Genomic DNA, 11,146 nt, shown 5'->3' with positions numbered 1-11,146 from the left:
GTCAGGAATATATTAGTTTCCATTTTTAAGTGCTTAATACATGTCAGACTCTGTGCAAAGCATGTTGAATTCACTATTCTGGAAGATAAATTTTACTATCCCATTTTTCAAAAGCAAATTAAGCTTTAGAGAGGTGAAGTACCACACCCACTACTAAGTAATGAAGCCAAAGTTCACACTCAGGTCTGGCTCCATACTATCCTGCCTCATGCTTTTGCTTAATTATTACTTAGGTACTCATTTTAAAATTGAATGATATATGTCAGGACCACAATAGGATGCAGAAAGTACCACAAATTGGTAAGAAAGTTAGATGCAATAAAATGCACTTTCTGGCATTTATTTTTGAAAATTGGTCAAACATTGCCATCTTCCATTTCAGTTTTCTCTTGGAACTGGTTGTAACATAGTATTTTGTTTTCATTATATACACTGTTGCCAAAGTGTGAGCTCCAGAAGCATAGTTCAGATCACAGACTCTAGAGCTGAGGCTTCCATTCTGACCCTATCCCTTATTTGCTGTATGCCCTTAGACATATTCCTTCACATCTTTTTGGTTCCTGTCTAAAATAGGGTTCCTTAGTAATAACTGTACTTATGCATTTGGCACCTGCAAACACTAAATGAGTTTAATACATTTAAAGTATTTAGTTGACTCATGAGCTCTCAAAAAATGCTGGCTTGTGTTGTCTAAGTTCAGTCGGCTATTTAAACCCTTTCATACTTTCCTTCTTTTAAAAAATAGACATTATTTTTGTAAGAGCAGTTTAAGATTCAATACAAATTTGAAAGGATGGTACAGATATTTTCTATATATACCTACCCCTCACCACCGCCAACAGACTTATATAAGCATAGCCTCCCCCATTATCAACATTCCCCATCAGAGTGGTACATTTGTTACAATGATGAACCAACATGGACACATCATTAACACCCAAGTCCGTAGTTTACATTAGGGTTCATTATAGGTATGGTACATCGTACGGGTTTTTGATAAATACACAATGACATGTATCTACCATTATAGATCAAACAGAATCATCTCACTGCCTTAAAAATACTGTATTCTATCTATTCCTCTCTGTCCAACCCCTCACCCTGGCAACAACTGATCTTTTTACTATCTCCATAGTTTTGCCCTTCCCAGAATGTCATACAGTTGGAATGATACTGTAGGCAATTTTTTTCAGATTGACTTCTTTCACTTAACAATATGCATTTAAAGTTCCTCCATGCCCTTTCATGACTTGATAGTTTTTTTGGGTTTTTTTGTTAAGCATTGAATACTGTTCCATTGTATAAATGTACCACAATGTATCCATTTACCTACTAAAGCACATCTTGGTTGCTTCAAAGTTTAGGTAATTATGAATAAAGTTGCTATAAAAACTTACATGGACATAAGATTTCAGCTCATTTGGGTAAATAGCAAGGAGTGTGATTGCTGGACTACATGGGAAGAACATGTTTAATTTTATAAGAAACTGTCAATCTTCCAAAGTGGCTGTAGCATTTTGCATTATCACTACCAATGAAGGAGCCTTTCTGTTCCACATACTCACCAGCACTTAGTGTTGTCAGTGTTTTGAATTTTAGACATTCTAATAGGTGTGTAATGCTATCTCATTGTTCTCTATGCTTTTTTCGCAAAATGCAGCATTTACGAGTGAGAAAGTTATCCCAAAGAATAGCATGGTAATGGGGGCTCTGGTGAAAACTATGTACACTTGGCTTAAAATCTAAACAAATATTTATCTAACTTTATCTCAGGATGTAGTTTGCTCCTCCACATCCCAACGTATCTTTAATGAATTGTCACTTCCACAAAGTCTTTCAATTACCTTTGGTACTCAAAGGAAACCAGGGTTGCATAAAACCATTTCAAAAAAAAAAGTTAAAATAACACGAGGAAACTAAATCACTAAGTATTAACCTCATTAGTTACTTAAGCTGAATTCTGATGTACACTCACGTTCTAGATAGCCTTCAGTTGACTTTTCCAAAAGATAGTGATTACATTCCCATTGTGACAATGAACTGAGTCTACATAATTATTGGATGCAATTATATTAATGAAGTCTAACTTCTAAACTCCTTTAATCTTAGTTGATAAAGAAAAGCAGAATACAAGAATCTAGTTTTATAAACAAGTAAAATGAGGTAAGAATCATCAGAGCTGTTAACAGGGTTCAGATCACTCAATCAACCGATTTTCAAACCCTTGGAACTCTAAAAAAAATCTTTGCCAAGGTCTCACGAAGCTTCTAAATTTTAGAATCTAAAAGACTGATCTGCAGTGGGGCCCGAGAATTGGTCTTCTCTAAGATAACCCCAGTTAAAAAGTCAGCCGCGCAGTAAAGCAGTGCTGTAAGACAGCTGTGCACTAACTAGAGTAGTATCTCTCTACACTCAGACAGGATACATTTCCCCGAGAATTGCATCACCTGCCCAAGAGGTAGCATCTGACTTGAAGAAGCACTTCGGGCAAAACACACCAAGTGTGAAGGGCTGGACATACAATTCTAGCCTTTCTTCCGCACTGAGGACCCGTTTTCAAGCCTTCTGCACCTAAGCTCCCTTCACTCCGAGCTCCGGGAAATTATAAAACGCGGCCCTCGTGCTGAGGCCAAACTTCTCCAAAGCCAGAAAACCACAGTTGCGGAAAAAACAGAAAAGCCTCCATCATATCAGCAGCAGCGGGATAATCCGCACCGAGAATTCCTAGCAGGAGGAAAGGTACAGAACAGCCAACCGCAATAACCGCCACATTAACCTGGCCTGAAACTCCTATAAACTTGGATCCTTTCTCGCGTTGCAACTTGGCCGGAAGTGACGTGCCGCCTGGCGTTCAGGGCCGCCTCCCGGTAGAGGACAGCGGGAGGGGGAGTGTGCGGGGGCTGAGGGGCGGGGCGTGGCCGTAGCGCCGTTTCCGGTGGCTCGTCTCGCTCGCTTGCTCCAGCTGCAACCACTCTTGCCCGTGGCTGCTTCCTCCATCCTGGTATTTTTTGAAGCCTTCATCCTGGTTCTTCCAAAGTGCCCGGACCCAAAACAGGAAGTAAGTGCGATGGAACCTTCAGGTCCCAACTGCCGCCAGGGCCGCTCCGCCCAGTGGATCCTGTCCGGCCACCTTGCTGCCCGCCCGCTCCGTCGGCAAGCGCAAGCTGCCGGCCCCCGGGCACCGCGGGCGGGGTCGGAGCTGGGCCTTCGTGACGCTGAAGCTGCCGTCCCCGCACGCTCAGGCCAGGGCCACCCTCTCGGGGCCGGGCCTGTGGCGGTGGCTGGGGCTACAGAGCAGGGAACGAGCAGCCGCCGAAGCGCAGCAGCGATCCAGCGGGGGCGGAAAATGGCGGCGGCTTCGGAAGAGCTAAATGGCGCCGGGACCCCTGGGGGTGGGGTAGGCCGGGAGCTTCGGTGGAGAATTGGGCCCGGGAATGCGGAGAGTAAGGACGCCATACTCGCTTTCTTTGGTGGTTTTCCCTTATTTTTGTTGTCGTCGTTACCTTTTCGTTTTATTCTGTGGTTCACTGAAGAAGAGGTGGGTCTCGCCCCACCCACCCCGTGTGTGTGTGTGTGTGTGTGTGTGTGTCTGTCTCTCAGAGTCTGCTCCCGTCTTTGTGGACGCGGTCTCGCGCCGCTCGGCCCGGCCCGGCCAGGGCAGCTGGGTTGCCGGCCGGACTGTCTGTCAGTCCCGGTCTCTTTAGGAGGAGGAACCGCGGGTTCGATTGCGAGAAGACTGTGTGAACCGACCAGAGAACAGGAATGCTTAAACCCCGCCAAGTTCTGAGGAAGTTTTTGAATTTTTTAATCTCTTGTGTCCTTTCAAATAGACTTCGAGTGTCTCTTCAGGGACGTAGAAGGCTTTTAGCTGGGCCTCCGGTGTGTGAGAGAAGTGGCCAGATGTCTTTCAGTGCACTTGAATGACAGCATGCGTTTTTATAGTTAAAATATTCGGTATAGATAGGAGTGGATGACAGTTCCGTGAAATGTAAGCCTCTTTTTCTTTTCCCTGACTGAATTTGGAAATTCAGATTTAGTGTGTCGTTTTTTTTCTAACTTGATTCATCGTTTTGTGCCTCCCTTCTGACAGGCGACGCTTCACGTTACTACATCCGACAAAGTGTATCTTCTGTATCAATTTCTTCGTAATCAGTGCTTTAAGCTTATAGTAATAATAGCATTTGGGAAGAAGTGTTTCCAGTTGGAATTTTTTTCATCTTTTGCCAATTATACCTTTGATTTTTTCAGAGAACCACTTAGGGCTTTTAATCTCCAGTCCAAGTAAGAAAATGTTCTTCCATTGTGTTGAAAGATTTACAAATAAAAATCTGTTTATCAGTTAAGGGATTTCATAGTTTTTCATTACTTGAGATTCTTTTTTTGAGCTGGTTTTAAATTTCAAATAATTTTGTATTATATTTTTTAGTAATTTGAGTAATTGACCACCATTTTAATGTTTAAAGACTATGGTTGTAATACACCAAAAACTTAGCATAGTGATAAGGTTTTATATATTATATTAGGTTAAAATTTAGAAATTTAGTTAAGATTTAGGAAAAAAGTATATTTCTTTTTTTTTTTTTTTTCATTTTTCGGAAGCTGGAAACAGGGAGAGACAGTCAGACAGACTCCCGCATGCGCCCGACCGGGATCCACCCGGCACGCCCACCAGGGGCGATGCTCTGCCCACCAGGGGGCGATGCTCTGCCCATCCTGGGCGTCGCCTTGTTGCGACCAGAGCCACTCTAGCGCCTGAGGCAGAGGCCACAGAGCCATCCCCAGCGCGCGGGCCATCTTTGCTCCAGTGGAGCCTTGTCTGCGGGAGGGGAAGAGAGAGACAGAGAGGAAAGTGAGGCGGAGGGGTGGAGAAGCAAATGGGCGCTTCTCCTGTGTGCCCTGGCCGGGAATCAAACCCGGGTCCTCCGCACGCTAGGCCGACGCTCTACCGCTGAGCCAACCGGCCAGGGCCAAAAAGTATATTTCTTAACATAAAAATTGTCAGAATTTTTTAAAAAATTAAAAATAGGCTCTCTGGCATGAGAAGAAACTTTTCTCTCTATTCATAAGGGACAAAGAATTGCTTAAAACTTTCTGAAAAAGACATTACTTGTTTCATTTTTGGGAAAAAGTACATTTTATGATTTGTGATGATTTTCTCTCATTGTTTTAACTCCTATATACTAAGTGCTTTTATTTTTTTGTTTTTTTTGTTTTTACAGGGACAGAGAGAGTCAGAGAGGGATAGATAGGGACAGACAGGAACGGAGAGAGAGATGAGAGGTGAAACTTGAGTTGTTCATTGATTGCTTTCTCATACGTGCCTTGACCGTGGTCCTTCAGCAGACCGAGTGACCCCTTGCTCGAGCCAGCGATCTTGGGTTCAAGCTGGTGAGCTTTGCTCAAACGAGATGAGCCTGTGCTCAAGTTGGTGACCTCGGAGTCTCAAACCTGGGTCCTCCACATCCCAGTCCTACGCTCCATCCACTGCACCACCGCCTGGTCAGTCATACTAAGTGTAAGTGCTTTTATTTGCCACCAAACAAACTATATTTTTACTATTATAGTTGATAGGCTCACCCCAAAAATGTGATTTTGGGGTCTGATCTAGTCCTGTGTGAATCGCTTTGATTGCAGTTGAGCTAGATCGTTGGAACCAAACTATTGCCTTACTTCATCAACAGTTAATCAGTCACTAAGTAACTGGGCATTGCATATTTACGTAGAACTTTAAGTCTGTACTTTGAGCAATTAGATGAATAAATATATGCTTTATAAATATTCTTTGGGTATTCAGGTTTTAGAAGTATTTTGAGGGGAAGCAATCAAAAAGGTTATGGAGTTAGCATTTGAGCTTTAAAAGGAGAACATGGCTAGGAAATGGTTTACTGGTAGAGAATTATCAAAATAAGATAGGTATCTACTTTAGTCCTTTTATTTTTTTTTTAGTTTTCACTCTTTTTTTAAGATAGAGAAAGGTTATCTCATTTCACTTCTAGGCAGCATGAGAGATAAGAATATTTATAAGGTTAGTTAGATTTTATTAGTATTGAAATAAGAACAGCAAAACTAGTCCTTACCTTCCCTACATAATGCTTATCTTTCCATTCTTTTTGTCTGTCTCCAAGATCTATAGACATTTATGAATGTCATAATAAATTGTCCTAACAGCTTGCTATTTTGAAAAGTTGCTTTTATCATGCTTCGGTAAGTACATTGGCTTTAAGTTAACACTTGTGAAGGTAAGATGATGTGAAACAAGTGACCTTATTCTTAGGGATTCAAGCCTGGCATATACATGGTAAAATATTAAGGGGGTAGGGAAGTGTTTTGAAAGTAGGTGTTGCAAAGACATCAAAACTTTAGAACAGCAATAAAATTTAGGAAGAGCTCCACTTTTTAAATATCGAATATAGAGGCTGCCTATTTAATTTTGGGGCCTGTTAGCCTGCCTTTTCAAATGGAGTTTTCTTTTAATACAAAATTTTCTCTTATCACCATCACATTTAGCACTTTACTTTCCATGAAAAAATCCATAAGAGAGGATTCCCTAGTTATTCTGAGTGCTCTGCATCCTCAAATGATAGGAAGTGATCTGAGAAAGTGATGAACCTATTGCTAAGTGTGGTAACTATTTTAAAACATACAGTTATCAAATGTATGTGGCATTTTTTTTTTTTTTGCTTTTATATAATCTCTTCTTTTTACATGTTTTTCTTTTCCTTTTGTGAAGAGAATTCTTTTTTTAAAAAGATTTTATTGATTCTAGAGTGCGGGGGAAGAGGGAGAAGTATCAGCTCATAGTTGCTTCACTTTAGTTGTTCATTGATTGCTTGTCATATGTGCCTTGACCAGGCAAGCCCAGGGTTTCAAGTTGTGACCTCAGTGTTCCAGGTCAACACTTTGTCCACTGTGCCACCATAGGCCAGGCTGTTTTTTTGGGTGACAGAGACAGAGAGGGACAGACAGACTGGAAGGGAGAGAGATGAGAAGCATCAATTCTTTGTTGTGGCACCTTAGTTGTTTATTGATTGCTTTTTCATATATGCCTTGACCGGGGGGCTACAGCAGAGTGAGTGACCCCTTGCTCAAGCCAGTGACCTTGGGTCCAAGCTGGTGAGCTCTGCTCAAACCAGATGAGTCTGCGCTCAAGCTGGTGACCTCAGGGCTTGGAACCTGGGTCCTCCACATCCTAGTCCAACGCTCTATTCACTGCGCCACCGCCTGGTCAGGCTTAATGTTTCTTTATTGATTTTAGAGTGAAGAAGGGAGAAAGCATCGACCTGGAAAGCTGAGGTCACCGGTTCAAAACCCTGGGCTTGCCTGGTCAAGGCACATATGGGAGTTGATGCTTCCTGCTCCTCCCCCCTTCTCTCTCTCTGTTTCTGTTTCTCTCTCTCCTCTCTAAAAATGAATAAGTAAAACCAAAAAAAATAATAATAAGAGAGAGGAAGGGAGAGACAGGAACATCAATCTATTCCTGTATGTGCCCTCACCAGGGATTGAACTGGCAATCTCTGCACTTTGGAACAATACTATAACCAACAGAGCTATCTGGCCAGTGCAAGAATTCTTGTAATAGAAATCACAAATAGGTTTTGTTTTTGCTTTGATTTCGTAAAGGTAAACAATAAATTTAAATGAAAGAACCTGTTTACCAAGTCTGGTGTTTGTTTGTTTTTAAGTTTGTGGACAGATATCCCATTCTGTGGTTGGGTACCAGAAAGGAGTAGTTAGGAAAAAGTACACTGAATAGGCCTTTTTGATGATTTGGGGATTTTTTTGTTTTGTTTGAAAGGTTTTTTCTCTTCTTTTTTCATCCATCATTTTGGTTATGTACAGTGTTGTGTTATCTGGCCATTCTTCTAAGCACCAAGTTGTCAAAGGTAATCTGTATTTACCTTCATGGTATGTAGCAAAATAAATGTTTATTAGGTTTATGTGCTGTCTATGAATATTTTAGTGTCTGTTGAGGAAAATGCACTTAAAAGTCAACTTTAGTGTTAATTAAAGGACTATAGAGATAATTTGATGCATTTCCTTTAAAAATCTGATGCTTTTTTTATAAAGTGCTTAGTTTTGAGTGGATGAAATCTTAAATGTAGCTGGTACACATAAGCTCTTAAATCATACACTGGGTGACAAATAACATTTTGGGTTTTTAGTAAACTTACTGTCAAACCAGATTAAAATGCTTCACCTTATACTACCAAGTAGTTCTGTTTAATGATACTGTTTTCAATCATTGATAATTTAACTCAACATCTTAAGCTATTAAGGTTTATTGTAATAAACTCCATTAACATCTTTATTGACTTTTTATGGCATACAGTCCTATTTTTACTGTCCTAAAACCAAGCCGTAATAAACATTAGTTAGGTACTTTAATTCAGTTTGCTTTATGTCCATTTATAGCTCTGCTTCTCAAACTTCACAAAGTATACAGAAGAGCAAATCCCTGGGGCCTGGGATCATAGTTCAAAGCCTTCAAGTATGACGTGTTTCGCATTCCTGTCTTGAATAAAATAAATATTCAAGATTTATTTTGTGGCTTTGTTTGTTTTGTTTTGTTTTGTTTTGTTTTTGACAACCCTCTATGTAACCCTGGATGTAGGAATTTGTTATCTATTCTCTGACACTAAAACTTTCTGTTTAGCAAAGAGTTTAATTCTTCAAAATAAAATACCTTAAAACACATTTTTTAGATTCTTTATTATACATTACTAAGGAACTCCTCTTATAAACATTTCCTACAGCCTGACCAGGCGGTGGCGCAGTGGATAGAGCATCAGACTGGGATGCGGAAGACCCAGGTTCAAGACCTCGAGGTCACCAGCTTGAGCGTGGGCCCATCTGGTTTGAGCAAAAATTCACCAGCTTGGACCCAAGGTCGCTGGCTCAAGCAAGGGGTTACTCAGTCTGCTGAAGGCCTATGGTCAAGGCACACATGAGAAAGCAATCAATGAACAGCTAAGGTGTCACAATGCGCAACGAAAAACTAATGATTGATGCTTCTCATCTCTCCATTCCTGTCTGTCTGTCCCTCACTCTGACTCTGCCTCTGTAAAAAAATAAAATAAATAAAAATAATTTTAAAAAACCAAACATTTCCTCGTCGGCCTAGCGTGCGGAGGACCCAGGTTCGATTCCGGCCAGGGCACACAGGAGAAGCGCCCATTTGCTTCTCCACCCCTCCGCCGCGCTTTCCTCTCTATCTCTTCCCCTCCTGCAGCCAAGGCTCCATTGGAGCGGGGATGGCCCGGGCGCTGGGGATGGCTCTGTGGCCTCTGCCTCAGGCGCTAGAGTGGCTCTGGTCACAACATGGTGACCCCCAGGATGGGCAGAGCATTGCCCCCTGGTGGGCAGAGCGTCGCCCCATGGTGGGCGTGCCGGGTGGATCCCGGTCGGGCGCATGCGGGAGTCTGACTGTCTCTCCCTGTTTCCAGCTTCAGAAAAATGAAAAAAAAACCCAAACATTTCCTACAGTATTAGTTATACACAGTGATAGGTATGATGATGGTCAGTATGGAGTTTAAAATAGCAAGACCTCAAAAATGTTTGTAATAGGTTAACGGTTAGATAGTTAAGTGCAAAAAATGTTACAAAAGGTGTGACATTAAGATCTTGTTATTGTAAAAATAAAAATAGGTTAATACATGGATAAAAGACTTGGGAGATCATCACCAAAATGTTAAAGAGGAATATGAGTAATTTTCTGAAAAAAGACATCTGAAAATGAAATCTCACCAAAAATTAGGGGATATTCTATAACTTCATATGAAACAATATGTGTCCTTACTGTCATTAGTTGAACTATGCCAGAAACTTTGCCTCTTAGCTAGTGGGTCTCAATTCTCAATCCATTCAATAAAATTCTGGTGTATGTACTGTAACTTGCTTGATTTCCCCTTATAAAAGGATCTTATAGTAATGAACGTTTTTCACAACATGTAGTCTCATCACATCTTTCAATGTAGAATCAATTCAAAGCATCGAGGGTTTGCAAGAGTTCCCGTGCTTCTCATGATCTTCGCTGATAGAATCTACCCTTGTACTAGTACTGTGCTTGGCAACTGATACAAATTTATCTACAGAACTAGCCCCAAAACTAGGAAGAAACAACACTTCACTTTTCTTGGTTTTAGTTTTTAGTAGATATTTGTCACTTAATTGCCTAGAAAATTAGAACAATTCATGTAGATGGAGATACAGTCTAAAATAATCCTCCAAATAAAAGCTTGACATCAACACGAATGGAGTAGGGTGAAGGATTCATTTCTTTAATTCTGTTAACATTGCCAAAAGTTCTTCTTGTTTTGCATTAAATTGTGTCGTCTTGCTCATTGGACTCTGTAAGTGAAAATTGCATTTCTCATTTATGATAAGTACTCCATTATAAATGTTTTACATCATATTTCAAGTATCTCCTTGCTTTTATTAGGGCATTGTTTCTGTTTAATATAACTACCAAATGATGGAAACATTTCCAAAGTACCATTTCACCAGTTAAAATGGTTAATTTTTTTCTCTTTTATTTCTAGTTAGTGTAAAAATAGTGCATGTGGTATAACTATAACTCATTACAGAGAAAGAAGGGAAGACCTAAATGGGCTGAGTGTATTTACTTATTTGTCCCAAAGAGGACAAAAAAAATTGATGGTAGAATTGGAAATCTTCCTGACATATTTCCCAGATAAATCAAATGGGGAACTGGTCCATAAGATCAGCATAGTTCCCATGTATAATGAATTAGAATACAAGGCACTAAAATACAAAACTTTGTATCTTAACTCAGTTTATTCACTAACATTTCTCAGTCACTCTAATAGTTCTATCAGAATACCGATGTGCTCTTCTAAATAACATCTGTCTTGACCCTTACAGTAGCTAGTATTCTCATAAAAATACCTGTTTGTATTGCCTTTCCTACTTCCAGTTTCTCTGTCCAGTAGGGCTTCTGGCCCCACTATGCTGAAACTATTTACATTAAGGTCCTAAATGTTCTCAGTATTGCCACATCAGATAGTCACTTCTCTATCATATATATCCTAAGTAGTCCTTAGCACAGAAGACTACTTGATGCTCCTTGAAAGACATGTTTGTGCCTCTTAGTTAATACCTGTTAGCTTTCATCTTATACTACAGTAGG

At 40.5% G+C, this 11,146-nt stretch overlaps 1 protein-coding gene across 6 annotated transcripts in view; it reads left to right on the top strand.

Annotated features, from left to right (window-relative positions):
- Positions 1 to 2,919: 2,919 nt before the first annotated feature.
- DMTF1 (cyclin D binding myb like transcription factor 1) overlaps positions 2,920 to 11,146 on the top strand; it is a 58,828-nt gene continuing 50,601 nt past the window's right edge. For 3 of the 6 annotated variants that reach the window (XM_066240525.1, XM_066240524.1, XM_066240520.1), the window contains exon 1: positions 2,920 to 3,058. The gene's annotated coding sequence lies outside the window, so the exon portion shown is untranslated. Of the gene's footprint in view, positions 3,059 to 3,126; positions 3,444 to 11,146 lie in introns of those variants that run through there. The other 3 variants (XM_066240522.1, XM_066240521.1, XM_066240523.1) reach the window with 2 other exon arrangements.

Source organism: Saccopteryx bilineata, chromosome 7 (genome assembly GCF_036850765.1).
Source record: "Saccopteryx bilineata isolate mSacBil1 chromosome 7, mSacBil1_pri_phased_curated, whole genome shotgun sequence".
Taxonomy (NCBI): Eukaryota; Metazoa; Chordata; class Mammalia; order Chiroptera; family Emballonuridae; genus Saccopteryx; species Saccopteryx bilineata.
The sequence above is the reverse complement of the archived record's forward strand: the minus strand, read 5'-3'. Positions and strand labels throughout refer to the sequence as shown.